Raw genomic sequence first — 26,928 nt, 5'->3', positions numbered from 1 at the left:
TGAGAAATGAATTCACTAAATGATAGCCATTTAAGTTTCAGTCTATGTGTCTTTCAAGAAACATTTGATTTGGCATAGTGGTGTGTTTCTCTGACTGTTGTGCACAGGGGCCAGGGTTTAATACTTAGCAGTGAAATGCGTGGTGGTAACACAGCATTTTATTCTAGCAACTTTCTAAGATTATACAAGCAATGTTTAAAATGTGTCCCTACTTTTTCAGCTTTTGTCCCCCCCCCCCCAATAAACTTTGGCTTTTTCCAGATTTCTTGTGCTTCAAAGTTGAGAGATACACTTGAGTCTCAAGTGGATTTTACAAGGAGCAGAGAGCTTGAAGAGAAGTTTAATGCTGCTTATGGTGAGTCTGTGTGTATTGTTACCTGCACAACATGTAGTGTACTTGATTGATTTTTATGCAGAAGGCTGTGGGTTCTACTCCCACAGTATATAGATGCATTGCTGATACTGTACTGTGTTGCACTTTTAAAGGGGTGGATGCTGCAGTCCTGAGAATGTCCTCTTTGGTGGAGATACCTAGTTATGATGAACCTGTTATCAGTTTGCCATCCATTCCCTATTGCAATATTACTAGCTTATCATTTTTTATTGCAACATAGGCAATTTATTCCTCAATGGCAAAAGGCTCTTTATTTGTAGATGAAACAATGAAATATAAAGTTATTTGCTAGCAGCAACCTCTTCATTAGTTACAGATCTCTTTAGTGTGGAATTATTTAGATGACTTTTACTTCTGCAGAGATTGTGCATATTTACTGATACTGGTGGATTGTAGAAGTTTGAGTAGACTTTTATAATGGAAATGTTCTGAACTGGGCAGTTTTGGCATTATTAGTGCATGCATTTTGTTTTATTGTTTACTGGAAAAATGTTCAAAACAATAAATTTAAAATGCCGTCTAACAGCTGTACTGTATTATACGAGGAATATAATTTAATACAATCAGGAAGGTGTATCAAAGAAAACATTATGTTCCTGTGCAAGGGGCATATGATTTGAAAACAGCCCAAAGTTAATCTTTATCTGCTACTGGCCAGATGTATTTTCTTTGAATGTGGGTTTCAATGAATGTGAATTTCAAGGGCAAAGAAGTTTTAATGTTAAGTCTATTTTCATTGTGAGACTGCATTGCTTTGTTTAGCAGATTTCTATTAGTTTTTGTGCTGTAAAATGTAAAATAAAACTTTTAAATCGAATCCAAATAATCGTAGAAGTAAAGCAGTATGCACATTACAGTGTTTATGGTAAATGTGGTGAAATAGCCAAGTTATGGTACATTGGAATAGCTGCAGGGGGGAGGCCCCATTTGACCATGATTTTGTGAGGAGGGGAAGGGCGGCAAACTCAGACAGCCCCAGCTGAACTATCCCTCTTAACTGTCGAGATTTTTGCAGAATGAATAGATTTTTGCTTCTTATTTTTGGTTTGTTCCTCATAAAATTTGTGGTTTTCTGGCAAACATTTAGGAATGAAGTCACTAAGTAATAACAGACATTGTGTTTCAGACTTCATGCTCTTCAGAAAAAAATGCATGCTAAAGCAAGACCTGTTGTTCTGTCAACTATGTTTATACAACAGCAACTTTTAGTACTGTTCATATATTCCCCCAATATATTTGGCCTTGTCCAAATTTCCTGTGCTAAGAGGATGAGAGGTACATTGAAATAAATCACTTTATAGAATTAGGTATATCCAAACATCTCAACTGTCCCTGATTTTGGCTCAAAATGTTGCTCTCCCCCAATAATCCCTCTGCAAAATGGCAAATTTGGAAGAAAATGTGGAGGGTTTACAATTAATAAATAATTGTAATTATCAGTTATAGATTACTTTTAATTTCAGAAATACATGTAGATTCTCTTAATTTGTCAGCTGCTCAAGTTAACAGTACTAATATTAAAACTGTCCCTTCTTTGACAGGTTCCCAGCTGTATTGTATGGGTATTTTATATTTTTTGCATCACATTTTTGGTCTGTTTTTTCATAAAATTGTGTTTTTTTCGTAAATTAGTGGCAAATCCTTAAAGACTGAAGTTGGAAAATAATGACAGACATTTGAGTTTCAGATTTCATACCCTTCAGAAAATTCATACTAATGCAATACCTACTATTCCATTATCTTCCTAAGTTTATAAGAGCAATATTTAAAAATTGCCCTTATTTTTGGGCCTTTGTCCCACTTCTGTTTATGGCTTTGTCCAGATTTCTTGCTCTGAGGCTGAGAGATATGACAAATGTATCAGGGCCATCACCGTCAGCCAGAGACATTTAATTGTGACATACTTGTTGCACCCCACTCCTCCACTTAATGACTCTGGATGTGTCCAAGCAAGGCAAGGAGCAGTTATGCAGTGCAAGTGTGAAGAGTATCCCCCCATCTAAGGTAGACAAGTACTACAGTGGATTTTCATCTGTCCTTGATGTTGAAGAATATTCTAGTTTTCTGTCATATTTTTATACTGTCGATTTATTTCTTATTCAGAAAATGCATGTCATTGCAGTGCCTGTTGCTTTGTGTTTAAGTAGCAATGCTTTAATGACCATTAGGTAAGCTTGTCTGAGACTGTAAGATGCAAGTAAACTTTAATAAGCATGCTGTTAAAGAATTACCAACATTGAAGGCCTTTTTGTTGTTGCCATGCAGAATATTTACATAACTAAATAGCGTATAAGCCTTAAGTACTGAAATGCATATGACAGTGTTTGTAATAAAGGACAGGATTACAGTATTTTCAGAAGCTCATTATATTGTTGGAGACTTCAGTCATCTTTGCGGGCTTACCTGTAAACTAAATAGAATGCCAGTCTATCATGTGTGGTCCATAACCTGTGCAGTAATTCTTTAAACAATTTATCTTGAGCTTGTTTCTTGTTTGCTCTTCATTTTTTACTTTGATCATGTTCTCCCCATGAAATAAGTAGATAGTTGTTGTCAGGCAGCATGTCATTTTTGGATAAGAAACATTTTTACAAGTGGGAGGTATTGCTACTTTCAGCATGTTACTTGGTACTTTTATAAAGCTAAATATAAATTGTAATTAAAACTGCAGTGCAAGGAGAAGTGGTTTGAGTTGAGTGCTGCTTGTTTTTATATACCTGATTTTGACTGGCATTCCAGTAGTGTATTTAAAAAGTAATTTATTTTTTCATGCCTCACAACCTTTTTGTTTCCAATTAGATATTAAGTAAGCTGTCATGTAGCCAATGCATTGAAATATTTGTTTTATTCTCCACTTCATTTTGTCGTGATTGGACTCTCATAATGATGGTTTGGCACCCAGGGCAGCGTATTTAATTAAAGTCCCAGTTTTTGTGGTTTTGAGCATAGCCCCACCCCTTTCTAGTTGGTCACACCCTTTCCCATTGGCCCCACCCATTCAGCTGTCTCTTGCAGCCCCCCTTTGATTTGAAGTCACCAGCCGCCACTGCACAAATATGTGGCTGTTAAGTACAAGTGTTCATAAGAAGCAGGTTCATGCCAATAGATACAGTCATAGGAAGAGTATGCATGCCCCACATGCATTAAAAGGTATAGTTAAGGGTCAACTCACCAGGGTTAGCAGATTAAATTCTGACAAAACCAAATGCTTGGAACAAATGAAGGAGCTGGCCAAAGAATTCCAGGAAAGGGGATATAGTGAAATATTAATAGTAGAAACTATGAGTGCAGTATTGAATTATAGGGGAAAAACAGCTCCCCCTTTTTCAGTGAATCTAGGATATCTAATGCAGACACTCATTGAATTAAAGTAAAATTAGATATGTGACCACTTATAAGGACCAATGATGTACAAAAAGATAATAAAAAAATTGAATATTTTAACTTCAATGGCCGAGTTGAAATATTTAATAACTGAAAGGCCAAGATTTTCTTACAGAAACTGTAAGAATCTGAAAATGCTAGTAAGGTTATTGGCAGAACTGGGACATTCCCTTGTTATAACTGCAGTTGTTGTAAAGACATCACTGCTAGCATTACTTACATACAGCCAGTAACAAGCAAACTATATGATTTTTACTGTCATGCTACCTGGAATACTACCCTGTTGTTTATCTAGGAACATGTTATAAATGCTCTCGTTTTTGTGTGGGAAAATGCAGCCGAAAGCTTAAAGATTGTATTATTGAGCATAAATCCGATGTATGCAGGGAAGTTAGAACAAATGCAGTACAAAAGCATGTCCTACACACAGATTCAAATCATGGATTTAATTTAAAGCCAATGACATTATAAATAAGGGTATTAGAGGTAGTGATATGAATAATATTTTAGGAATCAGTAAATATAATTAAAAACTGATATGTTTCCTGGCCTGAATGCTGTATGTGTGTGTGTTTTCTTAATTTTTTTTTAATGGTTCTTTTTTAAATATTATTGTTATATATTTTTTTATTCCATGGCTGTGTTGTTTTTTTATCTGATTTTACTATAAGTTGTGCTGTACTTTAATGACTTGTTAGCACTGATGAAGGGTAGAACCCGAAAGCTTTGCGTTTATGTGTTTGTATTAATAAATAGTAGTGTGTCTATATTGGAATTCTTTTTTGTTAAAGAAAATAACGGACTCAAAAATTCAAGGCTATAATTGGTATGGTAGTCAAGAAAAGCTGGCTATGTTTGCAGATGGCATTATTTTATACCTGACAAAACCAGAAAGGGACATTACAGTGCTGTGGAACATATTGAGACTGTTCCAAATCTTTTCGGGATACAAAATTAATGAAGCTAAAATAAAGGCAATGGCGGCAAACTATGTACCCACATATGAATTGGTTCAGCAATGTCCATAACTTATGGAGATATGATAAAATGAAGTATTTAGGGGTATGGATTAAACTTATTCTGGTGTAGCAGCTAAGCCTATGTGGGAAGAGACCAAACAAAAGATAATACAAAAACTGAGAAAATGGAATCTCTGTTATATGGATATTGATAGTAAGATACAAGAAGTTAAAATGTTTTAGTCCCTTTAATCTCATACGCAGGTCAGGCATATTTTTATCAACCAGAGGAGAAGCTGTGAATAGCAATTAATAAAGAGCTGAAGGACTTTATCTAGGAGGGGAAAATGCCAAGAGTCAAGTGGTATAAGCTCATTCTTGCAATAGAACAGGGCAGATTTTGATTACCCAGTTTGAAGGGGTATTTCACAGCAACACAGTTAAGGCTCCTGTATATAGCACAAGCAGAAAACTATAATTCAAAGGAGAAAGAGATGATGATGAAATGGGGCAAGCTCATGGAACAAGGAGAGACTTGGGTTTTGGATGCAGACCTTTAAGGAGAATAACAGTAAATCATATAGAATATTATATTCATAAAGTAGCAGAAAGTATACTAAGATCTAAGACAGAGAATGGAGAAAGAAGATTCTGGCTATGGGCATGACTGCAATTAGGGATGCAGACACTAGGCAAGAGGGGGCTGGAATTTATTGGAGAAAACTGGCAAAGGAACCAAGGAATTTGGTTCAAATAACTAGAGAGGTAAAGGTAATAGAATGGGTAGATGCCAAGAACTTATTTGGATTGCAGGTTAGAGATTGCCTTCCCTATCAAGGACTGAGAGAAAGAAATAGGGGGGCAAAGAGAAAGAAATAGGGGGGCCTAAATGAAAGACCAGCACTGGTAAAGTTTTTAGTGCAATCTAGAACAAAAGCTACCATTAAAAAGGGAATAATTAGTACAGCATATAAAATATTGCATGATAACTGTAAGAATCAGCCAGAGGATTTTAGAAAGGATTGAGAAGAGAGACTGGATAAGCGGTTCACAAAGAAACAATGGAGGATATATGTATGTCTCCCAAATATGCAACAAAATCTAGAAGATTTAGGATTTTTGCTTGGAAATGTTTACATAGATATTTTTATACCCAGAGTAGACTCCAGAGAATTTTTCCTCAAGTAGACAACAAATGTTATAAGTGGGATGGAGAAGAAAGAGGTAACTGGGAACATTTTCAGGGTGTGTAATAAGTTGGCAGACTTTAAAGATTCCATGCAGGCTGCTCTGTTGGAGATGCTTGGTGAGCAAGTAGGTGTAACTAAGGAAATGATTTTTTGAGCTATGATATCAAATCAGAATTGTCTAGATATAGTAAGGCTTTGCTGAGTCTAATTACGATGGCTTCCAAAAAGCAACTACTAGGAAATGGAAATCAAAGTCTAAACCAACTTTATTAGAAGTAACGAAGATAGTAACAGAGATAAAACAAGTGGACTTGGGACCTTTAGAAAAGGTTAGGAACAAATTTCATAGGAAAAAATGGGAATTGTGGGATCAATACATACAGAGGAGGACAAGGTTTAAGAGAAGGCAGGAATTGAATGAGGTATGTAATGGTTGACTGGCAATGGCTGGATAATGTTATAAGTGATGTGTAATGTTTGCAGCTACAGTTGTGTTGGCATGGTTTGAAATGTGTAATGTTTGCAACTTAGATTGTGTCAGCATGGCTTATTTTCATTTATTTAAATGTAAGAGTGTCTATGTCATACATGTTAATTTATTAAAGATATTCATACATGTTAATTTATTAAAGATATTTCTTGTCAGTAGACCAGTACATGTGTGTTAAGCAGTGCAGTTAACAGTTGCATGTGCAGAGAGATATAGATTTCCACAAACAAACCAAAAATCTTTTCAAAAAATATGGAACAATAAAGCAATGTATATCTGCTGCTGTACTTTATCTCTTACTAAAAAATTGCTACCTTGAATACAATAGCTGAATTTCCAAAATATGTCAGGCAAAGTGCAAAGAACAAAACTCATAAGACACATGCTATAGGTAGCACTCATTCTCAACTGTTTTTGTACATTCAGCTGTATGTTCTGTGTATCTTTTCATACAAAAGTCATAGATGCAGTGAAGCAGTATTTCACATTAATGTCCTGATTTGCCTGTTTACTGTTGGTCAGCTGTCTTTTCTTTCCAGTTGTTTTCTTTGGAACCTGTTAGCATCCTGAGTTTGGGAAGAGTATCCTTCAGTTCTTTTACGGGTAACAAATTCAAAACCTATCAGAAACAAATTTACAGTGCGATCAACTACAGTTTACTTCATGCGTATGACACATTTTACATCCTGTTATAGTGACTAGGTGTTATTGCTTTGTTTTATAACAGTTACAAACTCAATATAATTTTCTATGCATTTTATGAAAGGTCACTAGTTTTCCCAACTCAATATAATTTTCTATGCATTTTATGAAAGGTCACTAGTTTTCCCATGTTATACTGTCTCTGAAAGTCAGATACATTGCAGATTAAATCCCATGTTTTAGTTTACCTGATGCAAGTTTTATTAGGCTTAAGTACATTTCACATATGTGTTATATTCTGTATTATATTGCTGATGGAGCTTTTTCTCACCTTGTATTTTAACCTTTATTGTATTGTATGTCACTTTGTAACCTGATTTGTACTTTAACCTTTATTGTATTGAATTGCTGATGGAGCTTTTCTCCCCTTGTATTTTAACCTTTATTGTATTGTATTGCTTATGGAGCTTTTCTCCCCGGGCCTCCACTGAAAATGGGCACTTCTTGGCCCAGTGGACTTCCCTGGTAATCAAACTGATAATAATAAATAATAATAATAATTCTGATTCAGAATATAGTAGTATATTTGTTTATAAACTTTACAACAGTACAGACATCACTTCTGATACAGAAAAACAACACAGAAACAAATATAAAATTAAAAACATTACTTATCACATAACACTCGGAGAATGTGTTGATTAAAGTAAATTAAAACATAGTTCTGTACCAGGTGAACTACACAGTACTAGCAAAATACTGGAAAACAAGTACCACCATCTTTGTCTGTCTTGATTCTAGTATGTCTGATGTATTCCATATATTGTGTACTATCTCTCTGAAATTATACCTGCGAAGTCTACAACTCTGTCAGTGTACTATGACCTCTATTTCAAGACACCACAATATGAATTGCAAACCATCCCCCATTAGTCATTTTAAATCAACAGACTAAACTGAAAACCAGCAAGATCTTAAAATGTAATTGAGTCATTAGTATTAAAGTGAAAAGTAAGGTAATAGACCTAAAATAATATGCCTTAATATGCACTTTTAGATATCTGCAAAATCTGCAGATCTAATCAGTTTGCAGTCCTCAAGACTATGAACTAAATGCCATTGTAAACTGCAGTAAGCCAATATCAAATCAACAAATGTAAGCTGTAATCCAACATGGTTTTACTAAGTAATTCATTCAAAAATCACCAGACTTAATAAAACAACAACAAATCAAACAGGAAACCTGGGTGGAATTATAGGACAAACTACTTCACAGCTTTTACCTTTCATATGTCAGTATCCACCAGATGAATCAGTCATGTTTAACCCTTTTAGAGCTAACCATTTTCTAAATTACTGTTCTCAAAGCCTTGACTGAATTTGACTGCCTGTGTTAAATACTTACCTCCAAACTGGTTTAAAGATTTCTCATGAGATTTTCAGGGAATATTACTGACATAATTATGAAATGGCTTAGGTGGGCATTCTAACGTTATATGCAGAGTAGCGGTTGCATCTTAAATGGTAATGGAAAAAAATCATTCTTGTGCCATTTTATGTGACAGTATGTTATACAGCAGTATATATTTGTTTGTGATAGGTTTTGAGTTCGTTACCTGTAAAAGAACTTGGATACTTTTTTTTTAACTCCGTGTCTTGTACATGTTGTAGTTTGTGAATTTCAAGTGACATTCTGGCAGGGATTTAAAGCTGCCTACATATTTCACTGCACATCTGCACTGCTTCAAGATGTTCTTATAAAACTTTCAAAAAGCTCACTTGGATAGCCAGCCTTTTACAGCAGAGCATGAGCTGATAAAAGCTTTCTTGTTAGCCCCTTAACACCAGTATACAAAATGCTCACAAATGCAACTTTCTACTGTAAAGTACTGTGCAAAAAGGCAGTTAAAAACGTTCTGACCCACCATATAGCTGCAATTTAACATTAGCAGCAAACATCATCTCTCCAGATTTTAAACTCATGTTAGGTGTACACTTCTACATAAAGTTTCAACACCTTCCCAGGCTGTTGTTATAGGCAAGATTCAAGCATCTGCCTCCTAACCAAGTAATAGGAAGATTCATATCACCAAATACACAAATATGTTATAAAATATTATCTGTTATCTGATGGGCAACGTGGTTTCCATCCAGAATTTGCAACTGGGAGTGTGTCAGTATGGTTTGTGATGTAAAATGCTTGCAACTAGGATGGTGTTGATGTGGTTTGTTTTCATTTATATAAATGCATGATTGCTTATGTCGTAAGTGTTGGTTTAGTAAAGATGTGTCTTGTTTATTCAATTCTTTCCCCTTTTTTTTTAATTTATGTAATGTTTAGGTTATATATTATGCAATACATGTGAAGCATAATGTTTGTTAATTTTAACTTGTTAATACAGTTTGATTACATTTATGTAAATGTAAATGTGCTTATGTCATAAGTGATGATTCACTAAACGTGTTAAAAAACATACAGCACATAGACTGCTATCTTCACATTAAGTTCATATATTTTGATGACATGGGAGAGGGGCTTACTAACAGGTGCTATCTTTCTAGGTCTTAAAAGAGCATTTGAAACTGTCATCATGAATTTTTAATACTGAAACTGGAGAATTAATGCATCTCAACGCTAACTACCACAGAATTCGTAAATTATCTTAACCAATAGATCACGAATTTTGCTACACCGTAGCTGCCACACTGAAGCAGGCTTACTTGCCAAAGGAGTTTCACAATGATCTATTTTGGTCCCTATGATCTTCTCAATTTACATAAATATGAGACCTGCCAAACCTAAACCTAATGCTGTATGCTAATGATATATTGTCATAACTAAAGAAAAAAAGGGCAACCCAGAATATTTCTGCCAAACTAGGAAATGGTGCAGAGAAAGAATAATTTATTAACCCAAAAAATTCTCAATTACACTTTTTGGTGCAGTTAAATGTTTAACCAATATTGAACAAGTACATATAACTGACCTACTGGTACTCTGTTTCTTTGCACTACATAACAAAGATATACAGATATTCTACTTGGCACTGCACTCAGCTTTCATAGTAGCAAGTCCTACAGCAGCTGAAAAGTAGCTTACAACATGTCACGCCTACTTACAATGTATGCACGACATGTAATATTCATTAATGTTAATTCAATCTACCTATAAGTGCTTCTCTCTTTGCAGACAGTAGTTACGCATTGCAATAAGCTGAAAAAAGACTTTAGATTTATACGTGTTTTTCTTAATAGAAAATATCATTGCAAACTTTCCAGAAAGACAGTTTCCAGTGACAACTACTTAATTTACTAGAATTCTGAGTAATTAAATAGCTCTATTGTCCATCACTTGATAATAAATTAATTCTGCACAAATTAACTTACTCCTTTACCTTTATCCTCATCTTAAAAAGACAGCATTTCTTAGTAGTAACTCGTGAAGGGACCTTGAAGTTGCCTGCGACCTGAAATGAGTGCATCACAAACGTTTTAAATTGTTGAAGAAAAATCTAATGTTTCATCTCAAACAAATATTTAAATGTTCCTGCATGTGTATTTCTGGTTAGTCAGTAATTGATTTGTCTGTTAAACCTGACAGTATTTTACTCTGTAAAGATTTATCTTTATCTTCTAACCACATTGCCTAACATTCTGAGTAACTATTACTGCCACAGGTTATGGAGACGTGTGATGTTTTCATTTGTAACTCCTGTTGTACCAAGTAACTCTATGTGCTATGATTATATTTCTTTGTCGTCATGTTTACTGAAATTGTATTTGTTTTTGTATTGACTGAGTTAGGGGACTGCTCTGAGGACCCTTTTCAACCAAGACCCAGGAGCAACTACACAGTTACAGAGAGACAGCAGAAATGAGAGTTATTCAGTTTCAGAAATGAGGGTAATTCAGATTCAGGAAAATCCTTCCTATAAGAAAGCCATTGTTACGCAGTAAGTAAATCTACTTGTTGTTCTATGTTGTACAATAACTTATTTATATAGGATCGTAGGAGGTTACTTGGCTAACGGCCCTAGAGCCTTTATAAGCTTAACCATTGATGCCCCAATTTCCCAGTTACCAGCTAGAATGACATTGGCATATTCCTGTGCCATATGGCAACTACAGACTCCCCCGATCATAAAGATCACAGGCAACAAGCCAGGGTGAAATTGCCATTTACTGTCCATTGGTCCAAACTGCATTTGAATAAGCTTAGGATAGAGCTCTTTCACATGAATGGGAATTTGCTGCAGAGAAGGGGTTAGCTCCATACACATACATGTCTCTTCAACACATTTTGTTTATGTCATAGATGAGGTAATAGATCTTTAGAGCAGGTAATTCTAGTGCAGTTTGTTTTGTAAATGTGTAGCACATCCATCAGGGCTGGATCAGAGAATGCCTTGTAGAGTAGGCATAGATCGCCACTCAGTAGTCTGTAGGAGACAAAGTACAGGGACAGGGCTTTGAGGTGGTTCACAAAGGACATATTATTAACACCCTGTATTCTTTTAGTGAGGAACCTCTATGGCCACTCTAGCTGTTGCAAATGCCTGGTCAGGTACATGTTGAAGAGTGCCCTGTACTCAATTATTGTCTAATGAGGGCTGAGTGTAGTGGGACTATGATCTCCTTACATCTGGATGCCATGCCATTACTTATAAGTTGCACCACATAGAAGGATTTTCCCACTACCATTGACATATGGTGATCGAAGATGAAGTTACTGAGTCCCTCACCACTGGGTCTACTGTTAGGGGATTGTTATCAGTGTTGTAATTTGCAGGGGCAGTTGTCGTCTCAGTGGGTACAATTATGGATTTTTTACATTAATTTCAGGCTGTGGTTCTGACACCAGTTATTTGTCTGTGGCAGACCCTCCTGGAGAATATCCACATCTTTGGGAGATTCAGTGATTGCATCCTACTTGCAGTCAGCAGTCATTAGCAAATTTGGTCAACCAAAGGCCCATTACATTTGCCTTGACTTCAGGGAAGTATATTCCCGACAGGAGAGGTCCCAGTACCGAGCCCTATGGGACACCACTTAGTGAAGGTGGATTCCCCCACCTTAACTTCCTGTGTCCTGTCAGCCATTTGGCTATCCATTGGGTGACGTAGGGATTTATACCTAAATTTGTGAGTTTGTCTCCAATACCTGACTGAGGTATTATGTCAAATGCCTTTGCCAGGTCAAGGTAGGCAGTATTTACCATTTTGTCCTTCCGCATAACTCTAGTGCCCTTCTCGAAGAATTCCACCAAGTTTATTAGGCATGACCCGCACTTAACGAAACTGAACTGGGATGGTTCCAGCATTTGAAGGTTTCCTGTATCTTTGTTTATTAGGTCCACAATAATTATTTCCATGGCCTTGTATACAAGACTAGTAAAACTAATAAGTCTGTAGTTCCCTGTGTCCTTTGTGTAGAGGAATGACTGTTGCAGTCTGCCATTCCCTTGGGATGAAGCCTTTCTGGAAGTTTTGGTTCAACAAAGATTCTAATGGGCCTGACAGGCATTGTTACAAGTTATTTCGGAAGCCTCCTGAGATATTGTCATGACCCACTGATGCAGTGGTTTTAGCACTGGACAGTGCAATGAGCACCTGTTCTTTAGTAATAGCTGGGTGAGAAATGGCGGAGGGTATTCCCTAGAGGAGGAACTGAGGGTGATAGAGGGTGAAACTGGAGATAAATTTATCGGCAATTTACTGTATATCCTCAGTTCAGTATAAGACGGGGGTGAAACTGGAGCTAAATTTATTGGCAATTTGCTGTATATCCTCAGTTCAGTATGGGAGGATGTCCTTACATATCACTGTTGCAGTATTCTTTAGAGGTGGGAGGTTGGTGTAAATGTTAAGGTATTTACCTTGCAGACACAAGGTGCAAGGTTTGATTCTCACATGGGGCAATTGGCTAGAGTCAAAATGGCCCATGAAGGCACTTAGCCTAGTAGTAATCTATCGAGCATGAGTTTGGTATAATGATTAAGGTCTTTACCTCCCAGTTACAAAGTACAGGGTTCAATTCTGACCTTTGAATTTTATTGGGAAGTTGGTATAATGGTTAAGGTGTTTACCTTACAGACACAAGGTGTAGGGTTTGATTCAAACATAGCGTAATTGGCTAGGCTTAAAATGGCCCCCAAAGGCAGTTAGCCTCGTAATAATCTATGAACCTATGAACAAAAAGAATCTCCTGTCAAGGGCAGCCCTGACATATGGCCAGTATAACAAAGCCTTAAATTTTATAGCTGTCGTATGTCACACACATGCTCTCTATGCTCAACAGGTAGGGCATAAAGCTGGCATACAGACATACATACCTCAGAACTTCTTTGCTGCCAGTCCAAACGCCATCATTGATCATTGCTGTGAATGCTTCTTCTAAGCCATGGTTCAGATAAGTGCCCCATTGGGGTTCCTTGTTATCTTTTTTTCACTTTCGTTTTTGAGTTTACATGTCATCCAAAAAGGGAGAACGTCAGTGTGGGAGGCAGATTCCCCTTAAAAATCATCACAAGCAGTGTCTCTTTTGTTTGGGTGCTTCTCACAATCATACGCAGTGTTTCATCTGCCATGTATTTGTCCCTAAGACCCTGCTTAGTCATGTCTCCTCCTTGTAGATTTACCTGAAGAATTAACATCTTAAATTGTTGGTGCAAGGTGCTATGGAGGAATCTTCCTGTCCTGAAGGTCAACAGCCTGCCAAGAAAAAGGTTTAAAAATTTTGGCCTGATTCAGCTGCTGTCCCGCCTCCCCTGAGCATCTCTTGAGGCTAGTGAAAGCCCAGAGGATCACCCAGTTGTTGTTTGGATTCCTCTGCTGCAAACCTGTTGGAGGCAGGCATGGATCCAACTTTTCATACGTCCTCTGAGGCTCTGCAAATGTCCACTCTAGATGTTAAGGGGGAACCTCGGCTGATTATTTCTGAAGGACTAAGGGGAATACCACAAGGAGGTTCCTACTATGTTGGTTGAGTGTAGGTAAGGGTCCAAACTTCTTAGGGTTTTAGGGCAGACATCCCTCAAAAGAAAAAAATAGAAAACCAAGCATGTTTCCCCTGCTACTAAAGAGCCCCATCTTGAGTGGAATGACAGGATTTTACCCAGGGGTTGTTTAATGTCTTAATGGCCTTAAAGCATCCCAAAGGAGTTTCTGTGCCTGCTCCTCCTTGGGCATCTACTTCACTTAAGAAGCCCAGAGAGCTGGAATCCTCTGAAGAATATTTGCCTTCTGAGAAGAGTCATTGGCATATTCCTCTCTAATCCCTTCTCCTATGGATTATGGATCTGAGGAGGAAGATTCTGTTAGTCCAGACTCTACTTTGGAAGAACTCTCCTTTGGGGATACTGTCTCTCTCTCGCATGATGGAATATTTCAAATGGGACTGTTCTCAGGTTTCTGATATTCAAAAGAGGTATTATAAACTCCTCCAAATGGAATCTCCTAAGCCCTCTGCTGTACCTGCAGTCTTGGCTGTCCTTCTAGATACCTTTTCAACAACCTCTGTGGCCCCTGATTCTCAACCTCCAGCCCCAAAGAAACCTGATAGATTTTACAAGGTACTTGATGATTGTAAGTTCTTGTACAGATTTCCTTCTTCTGATCCCTCTGTTGTATCTGTCCAAACTTAAAACTTCTGCCTTCTACTAAACTACTTCCTTCAGACAGTACAGCTAAGGAACGTTTAGGTAAAAAGGTGTATACTGCTGCCACCTCAGCTTAATTACTAGACTCATATGACTAGGTATGTTTTATCCCTTCTTTCTAAAGCTTCTCAGGCTATGTCTGACCTTTCTGATTCAGAAGAGAAGGTCTCAACCCTTTCTTTACTGGGTTCTACCTCTCAAGTAGCTCGGCACTCTAAATCTAGTTATGATGCAGCTGAAGCTTCCTCTAGGACTGCTGCCTTTGGTTCTGTTTTGTGACATTATTCTTAGCTTCATCTCCAGCCTTTACCTGATTATATTAAGGCTAAATTGTTGGATGCTCCTCTTTTTTTTTTATTAAACAAGAAACATCTTTATTAAATTATCATGTATGACAGGCAGTGTTACATTTATATAAATGGCAATAAACCATAGAGACAATCTCAGCTGCAAACATTATACATTCCAAACCATGCAACACAACTGTAGCTGCAAACATTATACATCACTTTTAGCATATCCAGCTATTTTTAGTCATCCATTACATAGCTCATTCAAATCATGCCTTCTATTAAACATCATTCCTCCTCATATATTGATTCCACAGTTCCCTGTTTCTTCCATGCATTTTCAGTTCTCTTGTTTGCCCTTTGGCCTCTCTACTGTCCCTAGAGTATTCAACAAATGCCTCACTCCTGTCATTGCCTTTTGGAGGATGAAAGGAGTTCAAATCTTTCTTTATCTGGACAATCTGTTCATTCAGGCTTCATCCCTTTTGGTCTTGCTTCAGCACCTCCACTTTGCAGTTGTCTTTTACAATGCCTGTGGTTTACCATAAACTTTCAGAAGTCAGTCCTGCTTTTTTTTTTCCTCAGGATCATGTGTTTCTGTGTTGTAGGATCCAGAACATTACCATGCTGGCATCACTGCCTTTGCCCAAAGCTGTCTCTCTAATTACATTTTTCAGTCTCTCCTTCCTCTGGCTTCAGTCATGGTAAGGGATTTTCTCAGGGTTCTAGGATTCACTGCCTTCACCATACCTATGCTGCCTCTGGCCAGACTCCATGTGTGAAAGCTGCAGTGGTTCCTAAAGTCATTGTGGCTTCAACACTGTCATCCACTGGATTTTTGGTGCCTCTCCTTCCATGTATTAAACTTGAGCTTCAGTGGTGGATTCATCAGCTTTCTCTCAATCTAGGACTTCCCTTTCAACCCCTAGTCCCTTCTCAGGATTTTGTGATGCCTCAGACTAGGGGTGGGGAGATTCCTTTGGTTTAGACCACATCACCTTAAAGGAGATGAGAGTTCTTCTTTTTGCTCTTTCCATTCCCCCTTTCTTCCACGGCCTCTCAGAATCTTCACAGACAATACCACAGTGATGTGGTATATCAACAAGCAAGGGGGGGGGACACTGTCCTATCTTCTTTGCAGACCAGCTTTTCAGGTCTGGGATCTAGCTGTCCAGTATCAGGTGACTCTTCCGGCTGAATGCAATCCTTCAGAACAAAATATAGTGGCAGACTGTTGAGTAGGCTCAGTACACAGGCTTATGAATGTACACTTTACAGAGATATATGTTCCTGGACATTGTCCATTGGTGGGTACTGCACAGGTAAATCTTTTTGCCTCCTTTTTGAACAGACAACTTCCTCTTTTTTGCACCAGAGTCCCAAGTCCTCTGTCTTGGAAGAGGATGTTTCTCTATGCCTTCCCTCCCCTTCCTCTGATTCCAAGGGTCCTGATCAAGATAAAGCAAAACTTTTCCAAAATCTTTCTGCTGACTCCCTTTTGGTCCAGACAGAATTGGATCCCCCTTCTTCTTCATTTAGCCAAGGCCAGTCACCACAAGCTACCTCACAGGGTGGACCATCTCACATGAGATAAGGGGTCCCTGGTCCATCCATACTTGTCCACTCTTCAACTGACACTGTGGGTGATAGGGTTTTGATCCCTTTTAGGCACCTTTTTTCTGAGGACATGCTTAGGGTTCTGCAGGAGGCTAGGAAACTCACTACCAGGAAATCATATTTGTCCAAATGGAAGAGGTTTTCTGTCTGGTGCCTTTCTTATAACCAAGATCCATTTTCTGTTGGGATCCCTCTGGTTCTCTCATATTTGTGTGAATCGATCCATTCTGGGTTAGCATATATGTCTAATAAAACTCACCTTTAGGCTACTTCTGCTTGTCTGCCATTGACTTCTCCTCTTGCCTCTAGGTTTTAGGTCAGTTTTTTGAAGCTGTCCTTCATATCGGGTCCCTAGGAAGCCTTTTCCACCTTCCTGAGACATCAGTTTTGTATTTGAAAAACTGATACAATCTCCTTTTGAGCCTGCTGCTTCAGCTTCCCTGCAGCATTGTACTTGGAAGACTGTTCTTCTTTTGGCCCTTACTTCAGCTAAGAGAGTATCTGAACTCCATGCTCTTGCAGCTCTTCCTCCTTTCTTAGCTTTTCATAGGGACAGGGTGTGTCTTCGTACTATTCCTTTTTTATGCCCAAGGTGGTTAATGAATTTGTCCTCCTTTTTTCCTTCTCCACAGCCTGCTAGTGAGGAAGTTCTTCACACTTTGGATTGGAATAGACATCTCAGATATTATTTGGATGAAACTAAGGCCATTGCAAATCTGGGCAACTTTTGTTTCTTTTAATCCCAGATCTCTAGTTTGGCTGTTTCTAAGCAAACCATTTCCTCCTGGATCTTAAGGCCATTTCTTTTTGTTATTCCTTTCATGGAAAATTTCTTTCTATATCTGTAAATGCTCATTCTGCTAGAGTTGTTGCTTCATCTGGTGCTTTTTTTCAAAGGTTTGGAGCCCAATTCGGTCCTTGAGGCTGCTACTTGAACTTCTGTCCATACTTTCACTAAGCATTACAAATTGGGTGTTGTCTGTAGAGCAAGATCTGACTTTGCCAGAGCTGTCCTGCATGGGTTTGTAGAGGGCTAGTCTGTGCCTTCCTCCTCCCAAGTTTCCTCCTGAGCTTTTGTGCTGTCCCTTTTTGTACAAAATACTGCAACAGTGATAAGGAAGGACATAGTACAGTTGTGTAAAATCTTACTATAACAGTAGATGTCCTTCTCTTCATTGTTGCAGTATTCACTCCCTCCCTCCTCCTCCTGCACTGCTCTTTTCCTTCTGTCTTCTTGGCCTGAAATTCTTTTCTTTTTTTCTCCTTCTGGATCATGTTCCTCCAAGCTCCTAGGAATAATTGTTCCTCCTGTGGTTTTTCAGTTCTGAGGTATGTATGTCCATACATCACCTTTATACCTTGTACCTTGAGCAGGGAGCAAACATGTAAGATGCAATGTCTATAAAATCTAAGGCTTTGGTGTACTGTCTAGATACAGACTAAGTACATCCAAAAAGAATGCCACTAATGTTAGTAGTCTTATAGTCCTTCCTTTTTTTTTTTTTTTTTGGACAGGAGTTTTTTTTTGTTGTACAACCTATTTGTACTATCGGTCCACCAAGGGGATTTGTTTTTTGGAATTTGTACTAAGTTTATTTTGGTTTGGTAATGCTGTTTCTGTGCAATTATTTGCATACTTTACAGGGTTTCCATAAACACTTCTGCATAGGCCACAGTTTTCTGAGTTTTGGGGCTTGGATTTTAGGTATGACATTGCTTAATAGGAGGTGGTTAGCATTGGAAAAGTACTTAAAGGTTTTGTGATTTTTCTCTAAGTTCAGACTTTATATTTATTTTAAGGGTGATTTTGATCTGATATGACCAGTGAGGACATTACAAAAGGGTGGTGCAGTGTTCCCTCATATTTGTGAATACCATATCCGGGATATTTGCACCCCTGAATTATACTTGAAAAGTCAGGCACACAGTGCTCCTGTGACTGCCATTTACCTTTGTGAATTACAGTGTTGCTGAATCCTAATTTTCATCACATAATATTGTTCTCAGCATGCTGAGTTTTGACCATGGCTTTTTTTACAGTGAGATAAATGTTGGATTTTCTGGTGAAATATGCATGTGTTTTACCTCTGCACACCTCCAGACTAGTAGCCCAGTATAATGCGTCTGAGATACTCAAGGTGCAACTAACATTGGGTAAGATGGCAATTCAGGTCGTAACCTGCTATAGGTCCCCAACCATGTCCCAAGGCTGTCACTCCACATTCGTAAGCACCCTGGAAGCTATTAAGATCCAATCCAACCCAACACTCTCAGGCTAGGTGACTTCAACTACCCCTCCATCAACTGGGAAAACTACTCATGCACCAATGCAGTGGCCCAATGCTTCCTGGAATTCATCAGTTCCAATGCCCTGGACCAACTCATTCTTTCCCCCACTAGAGGAAGCAACATCCTTGGCCTGGTTATTACTAACATGGGCAACTATTGCTGTACACCAGTAGTGAATTCTTCCCTGGTTAGATCTGCCACAAACTAATCACCATGGAAATCCACATCTCACCCACATCCCCCGCAAAAATATCCACCATGAAAAACTTTGCCAAAGCTGACTTTGGACTCCTAGGTGGCTAGCTTCATGACACCCATGCCAATGGAAAATAGATGCATGACTGCCAAATCATGCACCAATGCACTGTACAAACACGTTCATAAATGCATGGAACTAGCCATAACCAACAGAACCAAGACGCTCTCCTCCAAAAAAAGGAAGCCAGTCTGGTGGTCCCCTGCCATAAGTAAACTCTACAACAGAGGGAAGAAACTGTTTCAGAAAAAGGTGAAGTCCCAAGACCGGAAAACTTCCCTTATCAGCCTCAACAAAAAGTTGAGATCTTCAAAACCTCCAAAACCAGCTATGAAGGCAGAATTGCAGCAGACACTAAAAACAGCCACAAAGCCTTCTATAGTTATATGAAGAATCTCCACAGCACTACCCAGATTTGCTCTGAGTTACTGCACAATGGTACCTCCTATACTGAGCCAACAGATATTGCCAACATACTGGCCGACAGATTCATTGCCAACTTTACCCCCCCCCCCCCAAAGGACCAATCTCAACACCGGAAGAGTGCCAGGCACCCATCATTACTGCAGCACAGGTTAAAGTTGCATTGTCCAAGGCCAAGAATACAGCTTCCATGGGACCCAACAATATACCATTCTGTGTTCTAAATGAATTACAACATGAACTGGCACCACATCTGTGTGCTCTGCTCACTCACAGCTTCACCTCAGGCTTTGTTCCTACCAAATGGGACACTGCTACAGTCATCCCGCTCCATAAGGAGGAGAGACTACAGACCCTGGAAATTATCATCCCATTAGCCTGACAAGTCTAATATGTAAGGCTATGGAGCGCATAATCATGGACCTAATTAACAAGGATATAGGGAATCTCCAAACTCTAGATCCCTTGCAATTTGGTTTTGTGGAAGGTAGATCATGCCTGCTCAATGTGAATGACTTCTTTGAGTCAGTCACCAGAGCTGTGGATGAAGGTAAGGCAGTTCATACAGCCTACCTCAGTCTGGCCAAGGCCTTTAATACCATTCCTCACTCAGGAATTATTGATAAACTCACCAAACTAGGCATCAACCCCTATATCATTAGGTGAGTTGGAAATTGGCTCACAGATAGAACGCACAGTGTGAAAATAGCAGACTCCAAGTCAGACTGCCGATCAGTCACGAGTGGAGTCCCACAGGGATCGGTCCTGGGCCCTCTCTTTGGTATCTACTTCTCAGAAGTCCAGGCCGACACGGAGGGACTCAGGCTGACCAAGTTCACAGATGACTGAAAGCTGGGAGCCATTATTAACTCCCCAAGTGATGCAGACATCCTACAGAAAGGCCTCACTGAGACCAATGACTGGTGTTGAAACCATGGCCTTAAGCTTAATGCCAAAAAATGCGTCATCATCCCCTTTGGGAAAAACTCAGTTCCCACTAATTACCACATTGATGGGAGCCCACTAAACCCTGAAAGTGTTATAAGAGATCTGGGGACACAGGTTGACAGCAACCTCTCCTTCGACCACCAGATTGCCACTGTGGTCAGAAAGTCCTTCTGTGTAGCACATCTCATTACAAAGGGTTTTGCATCCAGGAAGAAAGAGGTCATCATTTCTTTCTACACTTCTCTCATTAGACCAGTCATAGAGTATAATCCCCCATTTGGCATGTACCTCACTAGACACCTGCAACAGCTGGAGAGGCCACAGAAGTACCTCTCAAAGAGGATCCTAGGCCTTAAACACATGTATTACATGGACAGTCTCAAAAAACTCCACCTATTCTGTGTCTCATATCGTCTACTAAGAGGCGATCTCTGCTTGACTTACAAAGCCATGTCTGACCCAGCTCTGTTAGAAATCCTACATCTAAAGAAATCCCAATCTCTCTACACCACACATTCCAGAGACCTCAACCTCATTACCACAATCAACAGAACATGCTGGAGGGACAGGTTCATAATCCAGAGACTGCCCATGCTCTGGAATAGACTTCCCTTACATGTCAAGCAGAGCACCTCACTGGCCCTCTTCAAGAGCAATCTTGATGAGTGGATGGGAAATAGAAAGGTCACCCCAGTGATCACTGCAGTGGCTCTACTTGATAGGCACTGGGAAATAACGTCGGGTGGCACAATGCCAGAGCACTTCTGTGGGTTAGGCTTGTAAAGGCTTCAGGACCATTAGCCTAGTACACACCTGTGAACCTATGAACCTATGTTATGCCAGCTTAATAAAGATGTATTGTATGCTTGTACAACATTCCCTCATCCTGACCAAAAGTCACATATCTGCCCTTTCTTGGTGCAGTCTAATGGCCATGTAGACTCACTGTAGAGTTGTATTTTAAAACAGTGATATTTTCTAGTAAAAGTGTTTGACAACAAATTTGGATGTTCAAGTATAAATTGTTGATATTTCATGCTTTTTTGGTGTAGATATAACTGAATAACTGTTGGATTTCTATTTGCCAAGCCATACTTCTAAGTAAAGGCACCCCATTTGAATATTTGAAATGTTGGTAGCATTTGTTTCAGTAACAACTAGTGATTTTGGTCCTTATGTTGTAAAAGCAAAGTAGGCTTATGTTATACGCATGATGCAATTTCTATGTGTGGGAAAATGGAAATTATTTGATAGCTGGCTATTAACTGTAAATAGATCTACAGTAAGGATGATGTGAAATTATAGTAAGAAATAACAGTTTAAAGCCAAAATGTTACTTCTGTCTTCTTGTTTAAAAAAAAAAAAAAAAAAAAACAGCAAACACTATTTTTTAAACTATACTCTTAACTGCAGAGCATGTCTTTCTGACCGGTATAAAATTTGTCTTGGAAGAGATTACAGACATGGTGTACAAATAAAAGTTCTGATTGTTTTTTTTTCACACACAGAACCCCCCCCCCCTTGTATTTGTCCTATGCCCCCACCTGTATTTGTCCTTCTCTTGACAAGCCAGATTATTGACTGTTTTAACTGTGCTGATGTGACAGCAGTGGTCTATCACTTTCACTCACAACCTGCTTCAGGCTCTTACTCAGCGGAAGACGGCCACTTTCTGTGTACACCTGTGTTTGGTTGTGGCAAAACTGAAAGGATCAAGAGCTAGACTAGTGTATGTTAGCTTTTTGCTTTTAAATATACACACTGTCCCCTGATAAGCTATTTTAGTGATTGTGTAACGATGATCATTTTCTCACTTTGTGTTTCACGCACAGCTGTTCCCCAAAGATAACTACTCTCTGTGTACATCTCTGATATCTGACTCAGATAAAACTAAAAGAAATAATGGCCACTGTTGATATTTTAGCTTATTGCTCTTAGATGTATACACTGCCCACTCCCAACAAACCATATTAGTCATTGTTTAACAGCACCCTTTGCCTTCACACACAGCCACCTTCTTCTTCAGAGGTAGACATATTCTTTATGCACTTCTGATTTTTAATGGTGATGAAACTGAAATAAATAATGGTTACGGTGATGTATCTCTACTTTCAGTCTCCTCTAGCTAGCAATATCAGTAGTAATATAAGCAGACAGTGATTATGTAAGTGCTATTTTTCCCACCCACCCTGCCCTCCAAAAAAGTACCACTTTCTGTGAACCTTCCATGAAAGAATATTGTAATACTTATCCCTGTTGATTATTTTTAGCTGGATGACTAGAGATTGTTTGGTAAGCAGTGAAACACTGAGAAAATTTACTTTAAGTAACTAATTTTAGTTGCCTTGCTAAGACATGGATTGAATAGTCATGGCCTTTTACTGTATTAAGGAGGGAGTGAGTAGTCATGCTGATGAATAGTATGACTTCTTATTTCCAGGTGGGATTTTTCATTTATTTGCATGGGTAGCTTTAGCACCTGCTGTTCTGGCCATTGCCTCTGGTACCAAAATACCTGAGCACCTGCATTTAAGGGGTTAAGATGGAATCCACAGAGTGAAGAAAGTATTGGGATAATGCAGCTTAATTAGTCTGAAGGAAATGCATGGAATATTTGTTATATGTTTCCCTTTTCAGTATGACTGATTTGACTTGATTTAATTCACATTACTCTATGGGTCAAGTATAGAGATATCACATCACCTAGTGAAATTTGCAGCATAGTAACAAGGTGTGGATCAGCCTTAAACATATGGCCTTCAAATGTCAACAGAAGTTGAACAGTAGTCTATCAGGAAAGCATAATTGTTATAGCTTAGTTATATGTAGCTGCATCCCCATTACCTTGATACCTAACTTGCCTAATTACGTTTTAAATCCTTCAAAAATGTTACAGTACCATCTAGTCCACAAAACAATTGCAGAAATCTACCACCTACTAAAGAAGTGCTTTTTTCCTATTTGTCTAAAGTCTTCCTTCTTTGCCACCTATGCCTCATCCTAAATCTTCGGTTTGTTTCACTTTTCTTTCCTTTGTCTGTATGTTTTTTGATAGTTGTAGGTGCTCATCCTCCATTGTGTGTGTGAAACAGTGTGAGGTATTGCCAGCTATGCCAGCAGAAGTAGGGCAGTGGATGTGTTAACATATGCCCGCATAGCCAGCTGGAATTTTGTAAAGAATTAATGTAATTCGTATATTAAACTGATTTGTGCAGATGCTTGTTTTGAAAAATGTATTTGTAAAGTTGCTTGTTTTAAAAAAAAATGTATCAACAGTGGGCCCTGCTGGACAGAAAAAAATGTACATGCAATATTGTAACTGTTTAAATGTATATGTTTTAACAGAGGATACTGGAAGAGAAGAGGTTAATCTCAAACTTTGAAAAATAGCAAGAAATTATAGCAAGAAATTAAATTACTGGACCTAGGCATAAATATGTTATCTCACAGTTTTGAATGGATCCAGGGATGCAGTGTCTGTAAGAAGTATGGTTTATTAGCTCCTGTAGGAAGAGTGAAAGTGTTTTATGGTTTTATGACTTCTAGGAGTTGCAGCAGATCTTAGCAAGTCTGTGTGTGTGTATATATTATTGACATGTAGGTACTAAATCCTGGCAGTTTCTAGCAATGGAGGGTTGCATGGGAATCCAGAAGTCAGATGACCAGATGTATGTGTAACTCTCACTTTAACATCATAGCAAAAGACAACACCACTATATACCCAACTGAACACACCAAATTGCTAGGAGTGGAAATAGACAATAAACTAAAATTTGACATTCACATATCCATGGCCATAAAAAAAGTCCACAAAAAACTAGGAGCGTTATACAGAAATAAGCAACTTCTCACCAAAGCAGCAAAGATTTCAATAGCAAATTCCCACCTTATCTCCAGCCTACTTTATGCCTCTCCAATATATACCAACCTAAGGCAATGCGATCTAAACAAGCTAGAGACCTGCTACAACAAAATCGCCAAATTCGCCACAGGGGCATCCTACTGTAGTCACCATTGTCTCTCCCTTGCTGAACTGGGCTGGCTTGAACTCCCTCACCTCCTTCAATGGTATCAACTCTCACTCACCCACAAACTAGTAAACCATCCACTAAATGTCCCATCCCTCCAGAATCTACTCCAAGCACTATTCTCTTGCACCATAGCCAAATTATGGAACTCCCTCCCACCCACAATTACCTCCATACCATCATGCACCCTCTTCAAAACTTTACTAAAAGCGCACTTAAAAACATGCTGTCTATGCCCTTGCAACTTCCACTCTAATATCACCCACCCCATCCAACCACTACCTTTCTTTCCACTCCACTAACTACCTTGATTATAGCAAGCTCAGATGCTCATAAGCCTAGTACTTATTATAAAGCAGGAACTTCTTATTGTAACATTTGTTAATGTCTGTTATGTACTTCACAGATAAAGATTCTAGTTGTCTACTGATGTACTATGTTCTTCATCTGTAAATATGTTGTAAGTAATTGCTATGTTAAATTGTTAATCACTATGTAATCCAATGTAACTACTGTCTGTTAATTTTAACTGTGGAGCTTTTCTCCCTGGGCCTCAGCTGAAAATGGACTTATGTCCAGTCGGACACTCCCGGTCAACAAATGTAAATAAATAAATAAAATAAATGTGATGTCATTCTGTAATTCATCACTAAAATAATGTTTAATACTAGGTGAGACTGAAGTCTTAGAGCACTCTGTTTTGAAATCTGACATAGAAGGATCCCTCACCTACTTTACCTTGCCTTGCTGTAGTAAGTGACCAGGGAATAGTAGTTATTTAGATCACTCAGGAAAATGTAGTGAGATTAGTTATGTACTGTTTTTTCTCTATTTGTGTGAATCTGTTCATGTGTGTTATTTTAATATTTCCTGTGATTGAAACTCTGGTGTTTATTGTAAATAGATATTTAGTGTTTTCATGTTCTTTTATTATTTATTATTCAACTGCACTATAAACTGTTAAACCTCCTCTCAAATGAGCAAGGAAAGCCCAAGAATTGCATGCCCTTGTCCCCAGAGTGGAAATGCCCTTTCAGTTAATGGTCCAAATTAATCCTACAATATAATCTCCTGCAAACAGCATTTGCAGCTTTATTTTTCTTGCAAACTGCAGACTTCACTACTGCACTCTGCTGCAAAAGCCATACTGGTTATCTGTCACTAGTAGAGCTATACTCTTTGTTTTTACCATCATTTCTGAATGGATTAACTGACTACAATATCTCCTGCATTGCAAACAGTCTAACAAGGACATACTTTGGATCAGCCACAAGTGTAAAGGCAATATTCAAACATGCACTGCCTGTTAACCCATCTCCGTGTTGAAATTCATAATCAGCAAACTCTGGAAAGATTTCAAAATAAACTTATAGATGACACGTCCTCTGGATACCAGTGTAGATGCTTCAGAGATGCAGGTTTGACGTCTAATCACTCAATATCTGTATTCACACTGTTTTTTTTTTTTTTTTTTGGCTACTGTTGTATGTATTCACCGTAAAGTCTCCTGTTCACATTACTGTTATTTAACCACATATTGCAATTAAATCTATCTTTAGTTGATAATGTCAATATTACTGTGAATACTTGTTAACGACCTTTTAAATCAACTAGCCATTTAGTGGGCCAAATTCATGACTGGAAAAGGGTCTTTGGACTAGTCCACTAACCTGGATAACAAGTGAAAAAAAATACAAGTATATTCACATGACCATGTGCATAAATATGTGTATCTGCACCCATGCTATATTCGGTCAATTCTCTTTTATATCTGTATTTGAGCATGACAAGAATAATTTAATTTCTAGTTATGCACTTCAATACCTTAATCACTACATCTGTAGCACTCCCTGTCTTCCCTTTTACAGAGGTGGCTAACTTCATGGCACCCATGCAAATGGGGATCAGTTGCATGACCGCCGAATCATACACCAATGCACTATACGAACGCGTACACAAATGCATGGATCTCACCATACCCAATAGAACCAAGACACTCGCCTCCAAAAAAAGGAAGCCAATCTGGTGGTCCCCTGCCATAAACAAACTCTACAAAAGAAGGAGGAAACGGATGCGGAATAAGGTGAAGTCCAAAGACTGGAAAAACTCTGTTATTAGCCTCAACAAAAAGTTGAGATCCCTCATCAAATCCTCTAAAGCTAGCTATGAAAACAGAATTGCAGCAGATAGTAAAGACAACCACAAGGCGTTCTACAGTTATGTAAAGAATCTCTATGGCAATACCCAGATTTGCTCTGAGCTACTGTGCAATGGTATCTTCTACAAAGTTCCAACAGATACTGGCCGTCAGATTCAGTGCCAACTTTACCCTCCCCCCCGGGGACAAGTCACAATACCAGT

The 26,928-nt window shown here is 38.5% G+C and overlaps 1 protein-coding gene across 3 annotated transcripts in view; it reads left to right on the top strand.

The window, feature by feature from the left end:
* The window catches only part of POMGNT2 (protein O-linked mannose N-acetylglucosaminyltransferase 2 (beta 1,4-)), a 369,016-nt gene that overhangs the window by 302,949 nt on the left and 39,139 nt on the right, over positions 1–26,928 (top strand). Inside the window, exon 2 of one of the 3 annotated variants that reach the window (XM_044065047.1) lies at positions 10,860–11,012. The exons of the other annotated variants lie outside the window; for them this stretch is intronic. The gene's annotated coding sequence lies outside the window, so the exon portion shown is untranslated. The remainder of the gene's footprint in view (positions 1–10,859; positions 11,013–26,928) is intronic. 3 annotated transcript variants of the gene reach the window in all.

This window comes from Protopterus annectens, chromosome 3.part0 (assembly GCF_019279795.1).
Source record: "Protopterus annectens isolate FY-2018-M chromosome 3.part0, PAN1.0, whole genome shotgun sequence".
Lineage (NCBI taxonomy): Eukaryota > Metazoa > Chordata > Ceratodontiformes > Protopteridae > Protopterus > Protopterus annectens.
The sequence above is the reverse complement of the archived record's forward strand: the minus strand, read 5'-3'. Positions and strand labels throughout refer to the sequence as shown.